Consider the following 22712-nt stretch of genomic DNA (forward strand, 5'->3'; position numbering starts at 1 on the left):
TAAACGACATAATTAAGAAAGAAAATGTCAACCGTTTGTTTGTAAGCAAAAAAAACTGGATAGTGTCGGAACATGAAAAAAACTAGCACATTTTGATGCAAGGCCAATTTTCTTCAAGTTCACAAGTTGGTATGTATAAAACCGGCGGGTAGGCTGGTTTTATGTATGTTTATGGCTGTCATACACCTCGAAGGCCCCATTTGTTTGCTATGCGCGCTCGTTGTCTAAAAACCTTTTTGTTACGGTTATTGTTTACAGTTGGAATTGCAGACAAACTGCCCAAGTGTTGCCATGGCGGATGATAAAAAGACATGAAGAAAAAATACCCCCAAGATGAGTGCGGGAGGAGAGAGGGATAGTGCTAGGGCGTCAGGCGACTACCCGCTGAACTACCCGTGTACTTTGCCCGGCTAAGTACACGGCGCGTGCGCGTTTGCCCCTCCTGATAATTTTTTTACAAACCTTTCCAATTCCACATTGCTAAGCCCCCTTCGCTACTACGGCCAGACTCATCTTGCAACCGCCAATAATCCCTCAGGCATTCCGGCTTTAGTGCAACTTCTGCCAACATTTTAGTGGCCACATCCTATGCCACTTTTTATCACCTGTCGCCATAAATGTGCAACGTTTCTAGATTATCGGAACGCGGAGGGAACATGTTCGAATTCCTTTCGGTTGAACCATACCCGGAAGACATATTACCAAATTTTATGACCTAAATAAAAACTGCTAGTTCTTAGGATGCCGAGATAATATTTTCCCGGTAATTTTTAAGTACATCTACTTTTCTTATAGCGCGACGATAACGGGATATTAGTTAATGGGCTAAAAATTTTAGTAGTAGTAGCTTTGCTGCCACATAATAAATGCGCATTCTGTAACGCCCTTTAAAAAATAAAAATATAGGAATCGGTAAAACAAGAAAGTGAAAGGTGCAGCCAAACGTGCAGCTGAGTATGGTTTGCCTGTCGGCGGTGGTATTGTGGGTGCGCTTGGCGAGCGACGTTCTACTGGCGGGCCACTTCGGCAAAGGTGTACCGGCGTCTTTTCCGTGACGGATACGACGTCAGTGAAATCTTGGTGTATCCCGGCATAAAAAACTTTCGTGTTAAAATTTAAAACCCGAAAAGGAACAATCCGAAGTATAACGTGTTCTTCAGTGCTATTGGTTGCTTCCCTGCAAGAAGACCCTTTGTGCAGGGGTGCATCCTTTACAGGCCCCTTGCTCCGTTGTACTGGCGTCACTTCTGTGACGGATATGACGTAAGTGAAATCTTCGTGAATTCGGGAAAAAACACCTTAGTGTTAAAAATATTTTTTCGATGTTTTCGCCTTGTTTCTTTTCTCCAGCTCAGTTAGCGTTTTGTTTCGATACTCCATCTGCAACATCCACCCTGCTCCACGTGAAGAGTGTTATTGCTGTGAAGTACCCGTTACAGGTAACCGTCGGTATGCTAGAATTTCTATTGCCTGCTCAATACTGCCTGATTGGCATTTACTACCGTTCCCTTTTATACCCAACGTACCTCATATAACAATACTACTTCTTTTAATGAGAAAGCGGTAAATAGTCCAATGGGCAAAAAAAGAAAGCTAGCGTTCGGTCGTGGTGTTGGTGTCTGGGACATAAAAACGGCTTCTTGAGGAACGTAACATGGCTTACCTAAGACGTCACCACATCCTTTTCTGGCGAACTGCTCCCAGATTTCTCATCGCTGTTCGGGATAAGAGCGGCACATAACTTCACAGCCTTCCATTGAGCACGCGTGCACCAACATGGCAGCTGCAGTGACGCTGGTGCAAGTTACCAGCTTGGCAAGAGAAAAACAACACATGTTAAAAACCGCGCCACTAAGCAACGCATAGCAAAAAGCTCAGAGTTTCAGCTCTGGCGGTGATAGCATTGTTCGGCGGCATGTCATACATGCGCCTCGCTGACCTTTTACAGCGACGCAGCAGCGACAATTACTCGCTGCGCATAACTGAAAAGGCCACTCGGCGGCACTCAACTGGACATCAATTCACAAATCGTGAGAAGTGCTTAGGTGTTCTCGAGTGTCTTTCGCATTGCCGCTCACTTTTCGCAGGTGTGCAGTTCGGGTTTTATCGAAATCATTCTAAATGCTAGAAATATATATTCGCGATACTTTCGGAATACTTACTTCTGTTGTCTTGTTTCCATCAATAACTGCCATACGCTCATCAGAAATTCAGCCTTTGTAGCCTGTCCCGAATACGAGCCTTGGTTGCTCTCCCACTGCAAGCGTGTGTCTTGTGTAAACAAAACTGATTGAGAACATAGGAATGCCATTATAATAAAAGGCTAGTTCTTGCACTACTGTCCCAAAAATGGCGCGAGGATCACGTTCAGCGAAATGGTAGCACAGTGGCAAAGATAATTCGGCAACAATGCGGCAATGCACCCATTCACTAGGGCGCATTACGAGGCCACAACCTTTCACCAAGGCAATGCAACCATGCGTCATCACCTTTGGCAGGGGGGAAGTTCTTGACTGGAAGGAGTAGTAAGCCCTCAATGTCGCATAAGCTAACACCTCGCTCTGAGGCCGCTGGGGACGGCGAGTCACGTCATCCGGTCAAGTGAGCTGCCCTCCTCTCCCTCTGCGCCTTTGGCACCCCTTCCCACAGAGGCTATTTCGGCAGCAAAGGGGAGAGGGGGATGCCCACTTATGCTGCCTTTGCTATAATAAAGATGGCTGTGATGCAATGTCTTTCTTCGCGCGGACAGCATGTTCGCGGCCAACACCCTCTACCTAGCAGCTCTACGTGCTGTGTAAAGGAGTTATTAGGGTCTCTCATTGTACGAATATTCACTAAAATAACTTGTGAGTACCGAATATGTAAACCACCATTAAACAAGAACTGTAAATATAAATACGTCATACATAGCAACAAAGGATGCATAATTTATTCGTCCGGGCCCCAGTCGTCTTCAACCGCGAATACGTCAAGGGCGGCCGTTTGAATAAACTCGTCAATCATGATTACAAGACTCTTATTTATGTTTATTTAGCCGAATTCGCCAATTTCACACCTACTCGACTGCCTTGCCTAACAATCCGGTCGTACTAATATGAAAGTATGAACATTTCGGAAAATTGTGTTCACATTATTGTGAAATGGCAGAATATTTGATTGATTGTAGGTTTTAACGCGCCGACGCAACGCGGCCGATGAGGCGCGCCGCAACAGAGGGCTCCCTATTAATTATGACCAGCTGGGGTTCTTTAACGTGCGCCAAAATCTCCTACACACGGGCGTTTTAGCTTTTTGCCTCGATCAGAAACGCGGCCGCCGCGGCCGAGAATCGAACCCGCGGCCTCGTGCTCAGCAGTGCAACGCGAAATGGCATTAGGAATGCCTTGCCAAAAAGTGCAAATACCCTAAATTTTCCTGAAGGGTGAGATACAGATGCTTCAAAACAAAGTTAAAACAAACAAACCTCCGAAAAAACAAAGTATTCGTCGGCACACTGTATGGAAACAGAAACCCCGAGCCTTGACATAAACAATGTTTCCACACGCGACAATCACGGTGACTTGGCCTTTTAAAACCGTCTCCCTGAGAAAAGCTTTTCACACCACGCCTCGTCCATTTCGCCTGGTATTCGCTCACTTGACGCCTCGCTGTCCCATCACCCTCGCTCGGCGCTTTTTTCTCCGTTCAAGCACGCTGCTGTGGCTATTGCGAGTTCTTTCCCCCTGGTTTCGGAACGCGGTTGCACTTTTTGCCAGGAACCCCCGACACCACGTTTGTCTTGTTTCCATTTCACTCCCGTTCGCCCCTATTTCTCCGTCTACCTCTGTTTCGAATCTATTCGCTCTCCTAAAGCCCGAGAACCCTTTAAGGTCCCTGATGTGGCACCTGTCTCTCTCTTTTTTGGTCGTCGAAAAAAAAAAAGGAGGTGGTAAAGTGATGGCAGGATGGCGCCTAATGTTTCGTCTGCGATGGCAGAATCTAAAAGTTGAAGTCTGCTCTGCAGCAATGTCTGTTCCCCATTCCCGACTCCTCCCGGTTTTTCTCAACATTCACTCCAATTTCCCCGACCCTCCCACTCTACGTTACCGGCTTCGTCTTCACTCCCACGGGCCGTCACCTTCCATTGCGATCAAAGGTACCCCTTCCTGCTGCTGCTGAGCAAGCATCTGTTAGCGAGCACCTTTCGCCGACCTGTTTTTTTGTTGGGGTTTGTCTTTGCATTTCATGCCCCATTTCGTTTATATCTATAACGTCGCCACTTTTAACAGTTTGCAACATTCTTCTGTACGCCTGGGAATAGAAAGGATTTGCGTTAAACATAAACTTTTCGGCTTCGATGCTATTCATCCAGTTTTGGTTACGCGTCTATAGGGTGAAGCCACATAACCAAGTTAGGCCTATACTTTATAGCTAGTGTTGGATCTCCCCTTTCTCGACGTTGCGCCTAGCAGCGCAAAGGTATTTAGCGTGCTTTATATTGCTGGTGAGAGTACCTGCAGAATAATTACTTTGCGTTAACGCATTCACAGCGTGCAGGCTCCACAAACCATTTTTTCATATTTATCCTTTCTGAAAAAGCTTGAGTTCCAGCACAAGTATTTGTATGACCTCTTGAAGTTCAGTAGAATATAGATTTTTTAGAAGATTGCGGCTGCAGTAGAACAGGAAAATGGGTGTATGCCGGCTTAACGCTTAGTCCTTATACTGTCGTCATTTCTGTTTCGTTTCTTATCATAAATTACACCGAAAAGATCGAACAACGCATTTTTGTCCCGCATTTTGAAATTACCTTTAAAATGAGCGCCGCTTCTTTGTGAGCTTGGACAGCCGTTTGCTCTACAGAGGGACTTCCCTGATTGATAACTGCGGGACCTTGAGCTACTAAGGCCGAGTAGCAATTTTTTCGTTTCTTTTTCGGGTGTTCTGAAAAATGGAGCTCCCAAAATTTATTTCTCAAGTGTAACAAGTTTGGCCAAAGCAAACATGACCGCGTTACATTGCCACAAGTTAGGGGGAAATAAAGAAAACAAAAAAGGCCGTGCGCACAAAAACTAAAAAAAACAGCAGAAAAATTTCATCACATTTTTTTTGCCCCTGGGATCGGGACGATATTACTAAGGATCATTGATTCCCCGAAGGAGAAACGAGGATTGCTTGCCAAGGCTGCGCTGTGAGTTGGTGGTTTTGCCTCAAGCAAAAAAGAACAAACTGGAACTAAACCTTTGCCCATGCCTCAACGCGTCGTTTACTCCTCCTCTCTTTACTAACATGCTCTCCGGCATATCAAATACCCGGTGATAATCAATTTGTCATGCATAAAGCACCCTTTCTGTGAACGCGAACATTTTGATTTTTCTCTGCTGTGCTATGTCATTCCGTGCAGAATGGTCAAGGGTGAGAGAGATGCCTCTCGTATGGCTTCACAGCACATGTATCTCCTGAAACTTGAGAGACATTAACCAAAGGTGGCTCCATGAAGGGATATAAAGACGAGAGTCTTTCTTGGGATAGATAAACGCAAACATTTTGGTCCGTCTGTCCGTATGTCCGTGCATCCGTCCGTCCGTCCGCCTGTCTGTCTGTCTGTCCCTCGATCCACCCGCTCCACTAAAAGCTAAAATCCCCTCTTCAACGAGAAGTTGACATACGGAAAATTTTTTAAAAAACATAAATATAAAAAATAACACTTCGTATTGCCAATATTCCTAAGTAAAAAGGAACATCCGGCATATAAGAGGAAAAACATCAATGCGGAAGTGGTACTTGCAATCTTCTTTTCATTACAAACCCACGGCCGCTTAATTTTCGCGCTAGAAAGGTAGAAACTTCGGATTCAAATTTGCTCTAAAACACAAAAATGGCTCGCAGTGAAGCCAGCAGTTTATGGCTCGAATACCAATAAAACAGTAGCAAGAAGTCCAGCGAAATGGCGCGCCAGCAGTATGAACACGCCAAAATTGAATTCAATTCAGCAAACATCTCCTGAGTATATTATGTGAGGACCGAGACAGGAGGGGAAGAACGTGAAAGGTGGGCGGGTCAGAGAGGAAAGGTAATTACGTGGCAGGGCGGGCAGAAGACTATCGTCTTTCGGCGACATTTGCAATGAAGCGAGCAGATACATGGACAATTAATTATGCATAGCATTCTTTGCCGAATACCTCCACAGCTAGGACCGTGTAACGCCCTGCATTTCCACAAAAATGCAGTTATGGCAGAACTTCTACCGGTAATCCCTATAATAGGGTAAGCGGAGATAACTGGGGGCACAAAATTTTGAAGAAATAAAAATAACAAAATTACAAAAAATTATGAAAACCGGCAAAACCCGCAATGCCTTGCATTTCAAAAATAATGTAGATTTAGCGAAAGCTCCTCCTATAATCATTATAATAGAGTAAATGGAGATAATTGGGCGAACAAAATTTTGAAAAACTAGAAAATAAAAACATGTAAAAAAATTTATTGCCAAACAGTGTAACGCTTGGAATTTCCAGAATATTGCAGATTTCGGTAAAGCTTCACATGTAATTGTTATAATCGCGTTAATGGAGGTACAGTAGCCGACTGTTATTTCGGGCTCCAAAAACTCGGACATGCTGAATATTTCGGACTTTTCCGAGGAACCGAAAGTTGTCCCACAGGAGTAATGACTCACGGGTGTTTCGGCCCGCTCTTTTATTTCGACTATTTTTTGTTCCACTCCAGGTCCGAAAAATCGGTAAATATAATAATAATAAGTATAATAATAAATACAAAAATTATAGAAGTAGGCGAACAGTGTAACGCCCTTCATTAACACAATAATACAGATTTCGCGAAAGTTTTAAACGTAATCGCTAAAATAGCGTGAGTTGAGAAAATTTTTCGACCGGAAATTTGAAAAAATAAAAACTACGAACACATAATTACGGAAAATGGCGAAAAGTGTGACGCCCTGCATTTCCACAATAATGCAGATTTCTCGGAAGTTCCATATGTAATCATTATAATAACGCACCGGGAGATAACTGGTCGAACAAAATTTAAAAAAACTGAAAAACAAGAAAAGAAGGAAAATTACAAAACGTATAACGCCCTGAATTTTCACAATAATGCAGGTTTCGCAATAGTTCCACCTGCTCGTTATAATAGCGTAAATGAAGATAATTGGTCGGACAGGATTTCTAATAACCGAGAAAAATTGGCTGCAAAAAACACACTTTTAAGACAAAACATCAAAGAATGCTACGCATTAGTAGCCTTCTTATCCTTATAGTGAAAAACGGCAAAATTTTATAACACTTAACAGTTACATTGGCCTTTCAGAAAAATGCGGTATTGAAATGAAGATGCTCCTCATTCATTTTCTTAATGCAGTATTCAGTTCATTTGGACCTGCCGCAGTTGCTCAGTGGCTCAGGCGTTGTCCTGCTGAGCCCAAGGATACTGTTTCGATCCAGGCCGCGCTAGCTGCTTTTTTTGATGGAGGCGAAAGGCGAAAACGCCCGTGTGTTCGAGATTTCGGCGCACGTTAAATATCCCCAGGTAGTCAGAATTAATCCGGAGTCCTCCACCACACTCGTAACCTCGGTGTAGCTTCGGTGGGTTAAACCCCACAATCTCCGTCTCTCAGTCAATTTTCAATGCGATTTCTCAAGGAGGATGATGAACTACTCGGTCTCTAAACTTGTCTCAGGGAAGACGGCTTGACAAATCCCTCCAGAAAGCATTTTAGTAATTTATGTCCAAGATATTATTTTTACCATGTACTGACGTCTAGTTCATGCTTGCTCAAATATTGTAGCAAAAGTGCAGTGCGGTATCAACTGTACGTAACTCACAGTTCTTTTTCGACCGACTGCACCAAAACATTCAAGGCTCAAATTTCTCTTATAAATGTTGGACACAAAAGGCAGCTGAAGTGTAGAAAAACAAAAAGCGCTCTTACAGGTGAGTACGTACCAGCTTCATTTTAACAAAGGCAGGTTTTGTACTACAGCCACGAGTAATCCGTTCTGGAGACAAACAAAATTTTGTTTTCACTTCTTATGACCGAACCAATATATTTATTCTCCCTCAAACCCACGCATACTTGAAATTATTCTACGCAAACGTGGATTTCTGGTCATACCCGTGGCTGCCTGTGAATAAAATCGCGTGTTACATTACACGCGAGGACTGCGACGACGTTTGAGCTGAAATGGCGCTACCTTTTCCTAAATAGAGTAACGAGTATGAAGCTTACGCACGTCCGCTTCCTTTTGCATTCCGCTGTTACTTAAGTGTCTTCTGTTCTAAATTACATTCCACACGTAATGAATAATCGGGTACAACGCAGAACCGCTGCGACAATTCGATGCAAAATATACCCCAAGAATGGCAGTTTATTCACTCTAGCACATGTAGAAAGACAAAACCTGTTCACGTTGTCCACGGTGTCACACGCCCTTAAACTGTCCGCACCATCTTACTCCTCTTTTGACGAAGGTCACACGTGTGACAATTATCCCAGGAACGCTGGGGGATCGTCTGAATTGTGGCCTCGCACAAGGTAATCTAGTTCAGACTGCTCCACGCTAAAAAAAGAAAGCAGCACATATAGAGGTGAATTTCACTTTTTTTCCCTTGCCATCTTAAATACATATCAGGCTAGATATGGAGAGTAATGTTTTCGGCACAGTAGCGCCATTCACGGGGCGATTGATAAAAGTTCCGCGTTTTAATGGGGCAACCCCACGGGCTTGACAATGCGTATTTGCCACCCTGCCTGGTTTGCATTCTGCAACCATTAGGCTAATTCACACGCCACTTCAGCTGGCTATTTGCGCCGCACACACTCTACATGGTTTGCATGGAGAGAATTAATATATTCTAACGTCCACTGCGCCATGTGGGTGGAGAATGTCCAGTCAGTCCTGCGGATGAATCGATAGTTTTACAGAGCTTTACTTGCTGCCATGCTTCCTAGCATATGTTACCTTGGAGCGTATCTATGTTCTTTACTTTAAAGGGGCTACCAATTCAAAATACAACTTCATTTTATTCGAAAGATTTCGCGTCCTATAGTGCCTCCAGAGCTTGTACGGAAGCAAACAATGCTTTATTAACTTCGAAATCAATTAATTCAAGCTAACATTTTTATTCTCGTTTTAAAATGTGTGTTTCAACGACGTTTGCAATTACATCATAAGAACAGATCTTTCAGCTAAACTTTGTGTGGAGCGGAGACTTGCTTACTCTTAGTCAGCCTAGATGGTGCCACCACACCGCGGCAAGCCGTTTTTGGCCTTTGGTTTGTTTGTGACCGTATTTAAACCTGGCTTGTTTTTGTACATGGAGAACATAATCGTTTCAACAAACGTGGTGCTCGCTCGACAAGTGTGGTCACGTAAGATACCGTCGCTTGCGTCGACCGGCCATTGTCGCCTGAGACAACCCCAAAGCCCCGCAGTGCTGTGCATCTAACCGAAGCCTATGCCCGCAGTACCAACCGCAGTACGCATCGGTACTTCTATGTTTACGTGTGCTTTCGTAACGTCCACTGTTGGTCCCACCATTTTTACTGATATAAAAAGAATGTGCCCTAAAATTAAGCGCAAATAGCTCGTTCGGCAAGTCTATAAGTTCTGCCTGATTTGCGTTTGCTTTTTCCGGCCTCCGAGAATCGCAGAGCTGGCTGGTATGACATCATAGGTTCTGTTGCTGGAAATGACCTAGTGGGTCACATGGCCATTCTCTCTTTTCCTAATTATGGAGCGTATTTGAGCGAAGTTTACTTTAAACGTGGTGTCAGCATGATTCTAACGAGGCAATCTTTTGAACGAACGAAACTGGCACTTTGTCTTCATGGCCCCTTTAAGAGACCTAGGCCCACATTACCAATTTGCTGGCTACCGAACAAGAAAAACTTCGTCGTTCTCCCATTTTCTTTGATCATTATTTTTACCCTTGCCCTAAGTTTTCGAGTCAAGCAGATTTTTGTTTCAAGAGCATTCTCTCGTGGAATGCCTGTGTAATGAGCAGTCGGGCTAAAAGCAGAAAACGAAGAGCAGGCTAAGAGCTGTGCCCGTAAGATGCCTGTACGGCGTTGGATTTAACAGCGTTGCTGTAACTATGTTAACTGCGGTACCGAAAGGCTTGAAGTGGGCCTGAAATTAGTTTTATGGACACCCTCCCAAAGTTACTCCGAGTGACTTTGGGAGTTCCCTGCAAGGAACAGCGTTCTGAGGGCGAGAATGTAAATAGCGAAGGCTAGAACCCATGAGTCTTGTCAGGAGTTTTGTATTCGTTTACAAAACAGTTTATAAAGTACACACATTTAATTGTCTTGCCAACATCACTTTTCAGGCTTGCGGTTGCAAGGCTGAAATAGAGATAGCGAAAACACAATATTCACCTGTAAACTGCTCATTTAAATTTTTGCGATGCTGGTTAATTCGTTCTTCGACTAATCAGCCAAACTCTTCTAACCCCACTGAACAAAAAACATTTGTATGTTATTGACAAATATCACTGGTTGACACATGTAAAATGTAAAGGCATTAATTCCAGCGGAAAGATGACATCTTTTTTCAGTAGTATCGGTTTGAACTTTATTTTACGTGATCCAAAAACTTTGGTCGAAGATATAAAAAAAGAATTATATGAAGCCAAGCATAACTTGTTATGCATGCCACAAATAGTGACTCTTGCAGTTCCCAACAACGAAAAAAATTACCGATACACTTCAACATAATTGTACAACTGACCTTCGCAAGGAAATGCCTGGATGTACCTTTTCTAGAAAGTTGAGACCAAAACGATAAGTGAAGAATAAGGCGCATGAAAGAAGGATTTTAGTTTCCGGCCTCGAAGCTGGAAACGTGGCAAAATTCTTAAAGTGGCTAAGCTGGAGACGAGCCGCTTCCTCTCGAGCGACACTTCCCAGCCTAAGAGTCCCGATCAGGAGCTGATTAGCATAAGGACGCTGGTAGAAACCCCAGAATTTGCTACACGGGCCTGTATCCAATTGCAACCCGGGGGATACCGCTCGTGAGAGGGCCACTTGTAATGCTTTTGCTTTGACGGGATGGGAGCAGCACACCCTAATCCCAAATTATTCAAATGAGGTTGTTAGCCAAGTCTTGGCTAGTGCTGCCTTCCTAGCGCCAAACCTATTTCTTCTAATCTTGTGTGGCAGTTTCGCAACTACGATTGAAGGTTTAGTGTGCTTATACGCTCGTCATCAATCTTGACGGTATGTTTACCGGTGGGCGGGCAAAACCTACCGTAAAAGAGTGTCGGTGCTGGGACCTTAAAATTTCAAGTTGCGAAGATGGTTTTATTGAAGCAATGAGCAGAGTTTTTTTTGGATTGACGCGTTGGTTTCTGCTTTTTTATCACCGCATTGCCATCTGTTTTTATTTTAAGGGTCCTATGTCATTCTACACCTAACTACCGGAGTTTGCTGATACCAAAATTGAATTGCTATTGAATTGCTTCAAGAGTTGAAAAGGTATCATTGGCACTGTTGCCGGTGAATACTAGAACAAGATCAATAATAAAAAAAACCTATAGTGCTTCAAAGAGTGTATAGTTCCCAGACAAAGCAACATAAAACAATACACTTTGAAAAAAGAAAACACAAATATTTGATCCAGAACCTCGTTTCTCCCATCTCGCAAGTTGTCGCATGAGAATAAAGCTGCTCCCATCAAACTGTTCCCTAGCTGCACTTCAGCGGGCATTTGCATATAAAAGAACACTTTTTAATACAGCGCACAGGATAATATTTCTTGCTTTATTGATGTCGTTTTACACGCTGCGTAGAAACTGCGGCTTTCGACAAACCAACGCATGACCGTAAAGGTCGGTTAAGTAGAAGGAGGAGGCAAGGGCTTAGAAAGAAATGAAGTCTATACTGAGGAAAATTCTTTTTTCTTCTTTGTTAGAGACTGTCCCCTAATGACTGTGAAGCCATCACTGGGCTACAGAAAGCACTTGACAGTTATTTCCGCCTTCTGAGAAAATGGGTCAGGCGATAACTACCACGGAGAGCCTGTGACGCGGGTGCTAAGGCTGAAAGCAGCGACGATAAAACTGCAACTAAAAATAGCAGAAAATCAGCACAAGGCTCACATGTTCAAAACTTCCTGAAAAGCTTCGTGAAGAAAGATCGTACCCTGTCTACGCACAACTAAGAAGATACGAACTTTCCATTCAACGATGCCGTTCACTGGTTGAAATAATTGTTAACCTTTACATATACTAGTGATCCCTTAATATTTTCTTTCTTTATACTAAAGGAGGCTGTCAATGCCTCCTCTACTAAAACTTTACTTTAAATTTAAGATTTTTTACAGTAAATCTACATGATTTATGTCGGCCACTCTTGAACCATGAACACGACATACGACAACGCATCGAAAACTGCAAAAGGGTGGATGTTAGGACTGGCGACGACAAATGGGAACGAATAGTCTTTTAATTCCATTGAGCAAGAAGTCACAATGTCGCAGCGGGTAAAGGTATAATAAATGCGCAGAAGTAGCGTGGAGGTTATCATAAAATGAAGAATGATTCGCCCACTGCTGATACCACTCCCCTTTTTTTTTCTCCTGGGCCAGGTTAAAATATTCCTGATGGCCATGTTACCATCCGAGATAGATATCAGGCCCACGATGCTCCCCCATGGCTCATACGGGGCCGCTGTGAAATGTCATTATTTCGGTAAGCTTGACGTAGGAATGAACGAAATCATAGTTATTATATCATTACAATCGTAGCTAAGAAATCCAAATGACGAGTGAAGCTGTAACGTCGAACCAATTGTTTAACCAATGGTGCTGAGAACCTCGTGTTCCTACTCTGCGCCTTGAGGTGAGTGTTATTTTGTGTTGTCCTCAGCAAGTCAGCCCTAATGCACAGAGGCTGAGCTGCCCTGCTGCCACGACGCTGTTTCCAGGTTCGGTAGCAACAGTTCCGCGTTGCTACAGCCACCCCAAAATTCGCCCATTACGACGTAAGGAACCTAATGAAAAGCATATGGCGCGTGCCGCGAGCAAATAAATGGGCGGCCACGCACGGATCGGCGTTTAGAGAAGGGTGCTGGGATTTATTAGAGAAACGTGATCAGAATACGGGGGTAAGCAATCCAGCGCCTATGCAACACGGCTTGACGAACACACGGGTTGCTTCATGCGTCATGAAGCAAACCCACGAAGCCTGGCGACGCCCCGCAGCAACGCTAACTAGTTCCCTTCTCCTGAGCCTTCTCTGCAAGTTGAGTATACTTCAGCCCCATCACCATATTTGGTGGTGTTATTTGCTTTTCTTGTGTCGTAAGGTCATCTTGCAAACCAGCGCAGACTGCTGACTTGTGACATCTAACCGGTGATGATGGTGATATTTGGGTTTTAATGGCGCAAGGCCAGCTAAGGGCAAAGAGCGCCAAACAAAAGTGATTTCATGACAGCGACGTGAAAGTAACAGTAGAGAATTTCAGTAAAAATAAACGATGTAAACACAAGCTAATGAAGATGACTGGTGTAAAGGGCCAGGTTGTCATGATGCATGATAAGAGATGAGATGTAAAAATTGACATCGGTGAGAAACTTAAAAACATGCTTGGTGGAAAACATTGGCTCGTCTCCTAAAAAGAACGATGGGTGAAACGGGACGTGTTGTCTGTATAGTTGTGGGAAGTGTTTGCGTCGTGTTGAGTTAAGTGCCTTGCATTGGATGAGTACGTGGATTACAGATAGACCCTCTCCACACCCGCTGCACATGGGTCTTGGAGATCCAGTGAGCAGGTGCGAGTGTGTTGCATGTGTGTGGCCTATCCGAATTCTTGCCAAGGTCACTTCGGTGTGTCTGTTGTGCGAGTCAGTTGTGTATCGTCCAAAGTGTGGCTTTATTACATCTAGTTTGTTGTCTGTCTGTTCACTCCAGTGTGTTTGCCATGTTTTACGTAGGTGTTGTCTGATGAGTGGCTTGAGTCAGTGTAGGGTACTGTTGCTATGTCTAGAGTGTTTCTGAGTGCAGCAGCAGCCGCCATTTCATCAGCCAACTCATTGCCAGTGATCCCAGCGTGGCTTGGAACCCAGCAGACGGTCACACTCAGACCTGACGCATACGCTGACATCAAAGATTTAAAAACAAGATTTACAACGTAATTTTTGCAAGACCTTTGTGACGACAATGTGCGCACGACGCTAAGTGAATCTGTGAAAATGATGGGCTTAGCAATGTTACGTTCGATAATGTGATTTAAAACAAGACATATACCATATGCTTCCGCCGTAAAGATGCTGGAATTCACATTCATTCTTTTGCAAGCATTGAAGTTGGGTCCGTGTGCAACACAACACACTGCAGTGGATGTTTTTGATGCATCACCAAAAAATTCTTCCGCCCCATATTTCGCCTGGAGATACATGAAATGCTGCAAAATGGCAGTTGTGGGCACCGTGTTTTTCTTAAATTGCGTAAACGACAAATCACATAATACAGGACGAAGATGCCATGGGGCTATAGAATCAATGAGAGACGTTTTAAAAGTGTCTAAAAACGAGACAGAACTTTCAGAGGCCTCCTGCCTCGCCCTGAGCGAGAAAGGCGCAGAAATAGAAGGACGATTTAGAAACAGTTGGGATGTAGCTGTATCGTTCATTATAGACTTAATAGGATGGTGAGACATTGATGAAACTTTAAACACATATAGTAAATCGACATACTCGCGCTGGTACCCTAGGCACCATCTGTCACACTCGACGTACAAACTTTGCACAGGGCTAGTCCGGAAAGCATCAGACGCAAGTCGAAGGCCCAAGTGCTGCACTGGGTCGAGCATTTTCAAAGCAGTTTCCCTTCCTGAACCATACACAACGCTATCATAGTCTAACCGCGAGTCTACACTCGCAGCAGAAGTTGTTTGTCAGCACCGTACAAGTGATGCGACAAGACCTTGAGAATATTCACTGTTTTAAGACACTTTTGTTTTAGTTGTTTGATATGAGAGATAAAGGAAAATTTTTCATCAAGGGCTACTCCTAGGAACTTGTGTTCTTTTTTGACCGGAATCGAGACCCCATTCAGTTTGATGTCTGGATCTGGCCTGATCCCACGCCTTTTGGAGAACACAAGTGCTTTTAACTGGGTTTAGCTTAAAACCATTCTGATCAGCCCAGCCAGCTAGCTTATTAACACCAAGATGGACTTGGCATTCGCAAATTGACATATTACACGACTTAAAAGGTATTTGGACATCATCTACATACATTGTACAGGAAACGGTTCGTTTACCTGACATCTAACCTGTGTACATTTGGCTATTTGTAGGATCTGAAAGCCAACGTATGGTTTTCTGCGTGTTAGGACAACATTCCCTTCTACGTGGTTGTAAAAATCGCTTATTTGACATGACCACGCATACCCGGGGATGGTGTCTATGATAAATAACAATGTAAAATCATTTTTTAAGTTGCTTTCCTGTTCAGGAATGGCCATAGAGCTGCTGGAACTCTCATGTGTCACCGACCACCTTATAAAATTGTTATTTCAGCTCGCGTTAAAAGTTCAGTTTATTGACCAAGAACTGTGCATCGTATGTTTCTTTTTTGCTGATTTGTTTTATTATTTGTTTTATTGCGTACCTGACGCTTCTGTGTGAATGTTCGGGCCGGGGAAACCGGCGCATTTAAAAACTGCATCAAGGGAAACGACCACGCCATGAGCTCAAGTATACCAAAAATCCGACGTTACAACTGGGCATTCTTACAACTGGGCATTCTTAAAAAAAGCGGTACACCTTAAACGTTTTTTAAACGTAACGCCATTTTCTTCAGTGAATAGGCTGGCCAATCCGTCTCAAAAAGTGACATTGAAGAGCATACGAAAAATCGATCATCCATGTTGACTACAGTTGAAACTCGATTTCACAAAGCCCGATTTTACGAATTTCCCGATTTAAAGAACAAATTCGTATTCCACTCGCAGTTGACCATTGGATTAATGCTTTTACAAACTCGAAATAACGAAACAAACCTCGCCGTCAAACCCGATTTAACGAAGCATTCCGGGAAAGAAGATGCACAGAAAAAGAGATTTTTCCAAATTTATGGCGTCTAGAATGTCTGGCAGTGTGCCGCCAGTGCAGTGCAAGCACACGAGCTAGCAGTGTGCTGTTAGCTGATATTGCGGGCTCCAAAAGCCCGCAACACGAGCAGGAAGAGGCACCGCTCCCACTTGTGGGAATGGCTTCGGCGGCGTGACGAGGTGGTCGCAGTTCAGAACTTCGGCGACTTCGTGAACGCCGACGCAGACGCGCACACCGACGCAACAGAAGCTCTCGGCGACGAGGTAGTCCGGCTTGTTTCGGATGCACAAGGGAAGTCTGAAGATGCGAACGACCCGGGTACTGTCAATTGGCTCCCGTGCCCACACCAAGCCAGGTGATGAACGCCGCGTCGACCTTCTGAGGTGGTTTGCTGGGGCACGCGAGAATGCCGAGGACGCTTCGGCTTCACTGGCCAGCTACGAGAAGTGTGTGCTCCCGCTGCTCACGAAGGGCTGGCAGGCAAAAATGACAAGCTTTTCTCCAGGCAATAAATTTGTCGTTCTCTCGTTGTTACGAAGTTCCCGATTTAACGTAATAATTCGCGGGTCCCGATGACTTCGTTAAATCGAGGTTCAACTGTATTACAGTGAGAAAGGCTGCCGCCGATCAATATTTTCTTGTGTATCCTCGTTTCAGAATAAAAATGAATCTCGCTGGTGTAGTACCAATGTTCGCCAGACTAAAGCGCTCCTATTCTCGAGTAAAAGTGTGAGCGAAGCCAATTAAAAGAGATATGGAGTTCAAGCGCGTCGCTTATATAAAGCCCACAGAGGGGCGCATGAGCTCCCTTCCGCCTTTAAAAAGGGGGAAACAGCAGACACCACAACTAACTGCGTCACAAAGGAACTCGCTCAGCGGCGTCCGCAAAAGCCACTCCGGGAAGAAGAGCCTCTCGCTGGAGGCGATTGGGGGTAACGCAGCCGCCTTGCGGTCAGAAAAACTGTTTGCCCAGAGGCAAGCGTGCTAATTAGGAAGCACGTGGAAAGCGTTGCAAACGGATAGCACGGCCGGCTAATGAACAGAACATACGGATAAATAAATCGACAATTGCAGTAACGACCCAAAGTCGGCGCCTCTTCTATGTTCCCCTTCTCAACGCTGCTCAAGCCAACATCCCCCAATACTATAAAATCGTGCGGGGCCCCCACCCCGCAATGCAATTAAAAAGGTGCGATGAAAGGCTACCCTCTCCTGATTAGCCATGAGTGGATCCCACTCGACACGCACTCGATCCTAATGTGATCAGGCGGGAGCGGATAACGAAGCCTCCTCTCTCCACGCGATGATCTTGCCGCTAACAATCGCGCCAAATTAGGACGCCGTATTTGATTCACGCTGATGATGCGTTTTCAGCACTGTCCGTGGCGTCTCACCACCATCCGTAAGAACTTGCAGAACTTTGCGTGCGAACAGGAACAAAAAAATCTATGCCAACTTGAGTGGCTCACGTGCTTTGAAGGCGAAACTTAGGGAGTATCAAAAACTTCTTTGCAGCTCCACCGCGTTGGTATCCCCTTCTTTCCTTTCCTTTCTTCGTCTTTTCGTGCTGACAGGTAGACTGACCGCAATTCACGGGGCATCTTCCATACAGTCAGTTTCCTCGACGGGCACCTGCTCTGCTCCCGTGCCGTCACGTTCGCCTCTTACGGGGAATGCACAAGGGTGATTCTTGTTCCCCCTTTCACAGGGTTTGCGCAGAGGTAACGCATTTTGCTCGTGCTCTGGAGACCTAGGTTCGAATCCTACAAGAGCCGAAATGTGTTTTTGCACAAGAGAATGAAAACGCATCCGCCTCCTATACTGCCTTCCCCAGCCGTGACTAGACCTTGGGTCACCTCTTTTAAATGAAGCGTGATATAATATAATTTATTATTTTTTACAGTGGCGTGGCCGTTTCAATACCGTCAGTGTTGACGCAGAGGACGATGACGATTACTTTTTGCTTTTGATAAGGCGTCAAATGCTTTCGCCTTAATGAATGACCGGCTATTTGGTGAGACAACCCTTGTATATTGTGTGCAAGCACTGGACACTGTAAATCCCTGCTTATAAAGCGTTGTTCAATACACACCATGTGTAGTATTCGATACTTTGCAATGGGCCTCCGAGTACGTGCACATTTTTGTCGTCTTAGTGCAAGCACATTTAATCCATCCACCCATCCATCCATCCGTCCGTTCGTCCGTCCGTCCGTCCGTCCGTCCGTCCGTCTGTCCGTCCGCCCGTCTGTCCGTCAATCCATCCGTCCGTCCATCCGTCCGTCCATCCGTCCGTTCCGTCCGTTCCGTTCGTCCGTACGTCCGTCCGTACGTCCGTTCGTCTATTTGTTATGACCTTGAGGTTAAAGCGCCTGAGGTTAAAGTTACTCCTTGAGGTTTTAGCGCCTGAAGAAGTTCCACCTCTGTCTCAGACTATGAGTCTTTTTCTGAGATGACACCTTGAGAGGAGGTGAGGGTTCTGTTTGGAGTCACAGTAACAGACAGGCCTGCCGACGTGGTCTGTTTCAGGAGCTTAACTTTTGCTTCGATTTTTTTCTGTTCCCTTGAACAACTAGATCTTCGGATGCACGCTTCTTAGTACCATAGTCTGGAACAACGACAGACTCACTGCATTTGGCCAAAAGAATTAATGAATTCTTTGCAACTGGGTGCCCCCGGGCGAAAAGAACTACAGAACACTCATGGAAATGTTCTGTTTTTTTTCTTTAGCTAGTAATTCAGTGCTGCCTTTTTGGGGAGGCCGCATAGAATGACTGCGGTTGGGTTATGAAAGGACACTAAATGACCTTCCCCGCACACGTGAGCACGCGCCTCACGAGAAGCGCCCGGCATTTTTTTTCGAGCGTGGGGCTCGCAAAAAATCCCAAGTAAAGGGTTTACGCGTGAAATAGAGTTCCCAGAAGACGCTACAGACGCCCAGTTCGCAACGCCATTACTGCCGGTTCTACAGAGTGCCGACGCGTTCCACTGTGTGAGAAAAAGCCTGCGGAGAAAGCGATCCGGGCCCACCAGTCATACATGAGGAAGACGACGACATAGCTTGATATGACGATGACTACTATCATAACGGAAATCGACGATGGAACATGTAAATAAACAATTGCACAACTAATGAAATCGCAAACTTAAATTCCAAAGAACCCTTCATCTTCGATTTGGTTCAAGCGTCGCGCGACTTAGTGGAAGCTTCGCCATTTTCTTAACGGTTTGCGCATGCATTAGTCTTAGGCGGATTGATATTTTACTTTATAAAAACTTAAGTCAGGACGTCATGGTATCGCACTACCAAAATATAACTATTTAATGGATCGAACTACCTCGGAACTAACCAATAAATTGCCATGTCTATTAACAAGTCAATCCACTCATCGATGAGCCAATTGATTAATCACATCTCACAAGTAATCCATGAACTTTCGCTTTGGAACATTATTCGTGGCTACTAGTCGACTTGCGGAAACAAAAAAAAAATACTTCATTTAAAGGATGGAGAACTTTCAAAGAGTGGCGCAAACTGACAATTTTGGAAAGATTGAGGACGCTAAGCGTGAAACTTTTCAGGAAGTCATCTTTTCTTGCTTTGATTACAACCGTGACCTTAGGTCCATGGTTCCACGGTGAAAAATGAGCATTCGCTTGTTACAAATGATCTAAAACCTTTTGTGCTCGTAAAGTGTACTAAGGTGCTCTCAAGCCCTCCGTTATTTTAAAAATGTTCCTCCGCTAGGAAAGAAAATATTTCCACTTGAAGCTATGGCTCGTGTAGCCGAATTGAATCCGCACACGCCCCCCCGAAATTCCCTAGCTGTCAAAACACTGCCACAACACGTGATACTCTCGGCTAGCACAGCCCGCCACAAAGTAATCTCGGGCTCATAAAAGACCGATTGAAAATCTGTCTAGAGATAACAATATATCACGGCCGTCTAGTCAGTTTTCTTAAAATGCTATTTTCTTTGTTGATCTGTTGCTTCAGTAGCCTTTCTATAGGAAGTCTAAGCCATGCTCTTCGGTATTCAATGACGCAGCTTAGCTTTATCACCAGATTACCGTTTATTTTTTGAATTTAATTGAGCAAAGCAATTTCTTAATATACAGGCGGAAATCCTCACATGAAGCAGATATCTTTTTGGCGTCATGATAAATATGCCGAACACAAGAAAGTACACTTTGCGTTAATCAGGCATGATATCATAGAGCTGAATGTACAGAAAAAGAAGTTATATATCATCCTTTGAATATAGTATTGTTGAAGTTTACCTTGCCGTAATATTAGGACTATTGCAAACATTGTATTTCTGTTAACATAAATATATTTACTTGTGAAAGTGGCCGTAGCACCGTAAGGTGACCTTTCGCATATAGCTCCTTTTTCCCTTAAACATGTACACTACAGAAAAAGGTGGAAGAAACGTAACGGATAAATTGCTATCATATTCTATCAGCCTTTTCTTTTTTCAATTTGCAGCTTATGACCCGGAGTATTATGGTGGCGAAAACAGCCAAAGGAGGGTAATATGTGCCACGGTAACCATAATTAAATTGATCACGCTCCTTTATGAATTAACTTTTGTGTTACCAGGATGGAGCGCCCAGCCTCTGATGTCCTCATCTAGCAACGCATGCCGTCCTTGTTAGCACAGAGACGGCGCTCGTTGCCCCCGACTCCGCGATAACGCGAGTGTAACGAAAAAGCAGGGCTGTTCCATTAACTTCATCGCTGTAGAAGGGCCGATATTCCGGAGCAACTTAACTAAGTTATCTTCAAACTGAGCCAGCGGTCTCACAGTATAGTCGAATCGAGAATTCATTGGCTCCTAATGTACTCCTTCCACCCTCGCCCTCTTATCCCTTGGCGTGCACTAAACCGTCCCGTACTTTTCGATTTGCTCATCCGTTCTAAATCGTCCGTATTCTCTTGGCATTCATTGCGGTCGCCAGGATGCCGAGCCTGAGTCCTTACTAATACATCCACGTGGGTATCAAAAACGGGTAGAATGACTCCGCCATCATTTTCCTTTCCAGAGAAAAAGTGGCCTACTCAGGCGAACCTATTCGGGCCCTGATCGTGTGTCTTTAACGAACGCAAGCACATTAAACGTTCAGAGACTACTCTCTGAAAGCAGATTGGTCCTTAATTATTTCCTTTATTTGCACGCCCGAATGTTTGGGCGTTGCTCCTTTTTGTTCGCGGATTGGTGAAACAGTAAACACACTACAGCTCTTGTACTCTATTTATGCGTTTAAGGGTCACTCGCGTACCGCTTTTTTCTGGATTGGCTGTGCATGTTTGCTTGGAGATTGCGTGGATTTAATTTTATTTGTTTTTGAAAGGAGGAGGAATGGCGGATGGAAAATAGTTGGTCCCTTTGCAGCTGAATTCCTGCATCCATATCTGTGTTTACTGTGCGCAATGTCCTGAGTTTATCGCATGATTTTGGTTTCATCCATTACCTTGGGTCGTTTTCTGGCTAGACGGCCAGGAGTGGGGCACTAGCTTAGAAATGGTAAGCTTCATTTTTTTTCCTATAGAGGAGTTCCTATAAAAAGCAACAAAAACTTCCGCGTTGATATTTTTTCGCAAGTAGGAGTTACTTTACTGTCGTTTATATCAGTCTGGCGAACAACATGCCCACCTAAGATCATATTTTCCTTACGTTAAAGGTTGCTGGGTATCAGTGTGTTGGATAAACCTTAGTTTACTTCTTCACTACGTTTCTAATATCTGTATGTCACACATCGCTACTGACACATATCCCTACTGCTATTTTGAGGCTCCTGTTAAGGAACGCTTCATGATATGGAACACCTCGCCCTGTCAACCCACCCTGTTTTCCTGCCATGATTTTTAAGTGCGAATGCACTTCTTAAGCGAGCCTGAAGCGTCCGCCGCCGTCCGCATTCCGCCGCCGTACGCATAGCAACAGCTGCGGGTGCGCGCGCTCCTCGTCTTCCTTGGCAACGGGGGGAGATGGGCGCGCGCTGCCTGGCCGCTGACATGGCACATACCCACTGGGGGATTGGCCAGGAATCGGGCGTGAGAAGGGCTAATGCACCCGCTTAAAGGAGTACTGACACGAAATTTCAAAGCTGAGATCCGCTCTAGCAATCAAGTACAACGACAACACAAATAGGTGTCTGTGCATGGCACATACCCACGTGGGGGATTGGCCAGGAATCGGGCGTGATAAGGGCTAATGCACCCGCTTAAAGGAGTACTGACACGAAATTTCAAAGCTGAGATCCGCTCTAGCAATCAAGTACAACGACAACACAAATAGGTGTCTGTGAATAAATGCATCTTCTTTCTTTGTAGTTGTGTGTGTGTGTGTGATCTCTCTTTTGCGAACATTACCGAACCGCGCAAATTCAACTCGTGCATTCGCAATTTCACATTCTTCCCCTCTCGGAAATGCGGGGAATTTTTTGTATACGGACATTTCCCGGATCGGGTACACGCCCCCTCCATAGAAACAGATGCGGGATATACGTACAGCGGTTAGGGGTAAAGAGCTTCGCTGAAAAGAATAGCGTTGGCGTAGGCGCTGACGTCAGAAGCCCTGAGAAGGCTATTTGAAAAGCGCTTTTTACGCGAGGCTGTCCATAGAGCTAGCTTAAAAGCACCATGCAGAAAA

General features: G+C 44.6%; 1 long non-coding RNA gene across 4 annotated transcripts in view; it reads right to left on the minus strand.

Moving 5' to 3' along the window:
* LOC144173253 (uncharacterized) overlaps positions 1–22712 on the minus strand; it is a 383277-nt gene that overhangs the window by 323074 nt on the left and 37491 nt on the right. Inside the window, exons 1-2 of one of the 4 annotated variants that reach the window (XR_013323208.1) lie at positions 2163–2232; positions 1664–1811 (exon numbers count right to left, since the gene is read on the minus strand). The exons of 2 other annotated variants lie outside the window; for them this stretch is intronic. This is a non-coding gene — a long non-coding RNA (uncharacterized LOC144173253). Of the gene's footprint in view, positions 1–1663; positions 1812–2162; positions 2233–22712 lie in introns of those variants that run through there. One more of the 4 variants, XR_013323206.1, reaches the window with a different exon arrangement.

Source organism: Haemaphysalis longicornis, unplaced genomic scaffold (assembly GCF_048455015.1).
Source record: "Haemaphysalis longicornis isolate Haplotype H1 unplaced genomic scaffold, Haemaphysalis longicornis Haplotype H1 scaffold_3, whole genome shotgun sequence".
NCBI classification, from domain to species: domain Eukaryota; kingdom Metazoa; phylum Arthropoda; class Arachnida; order Ixodida; family Ixodidae; genus Haemaphysalis; species Haemaphysalis longicornis.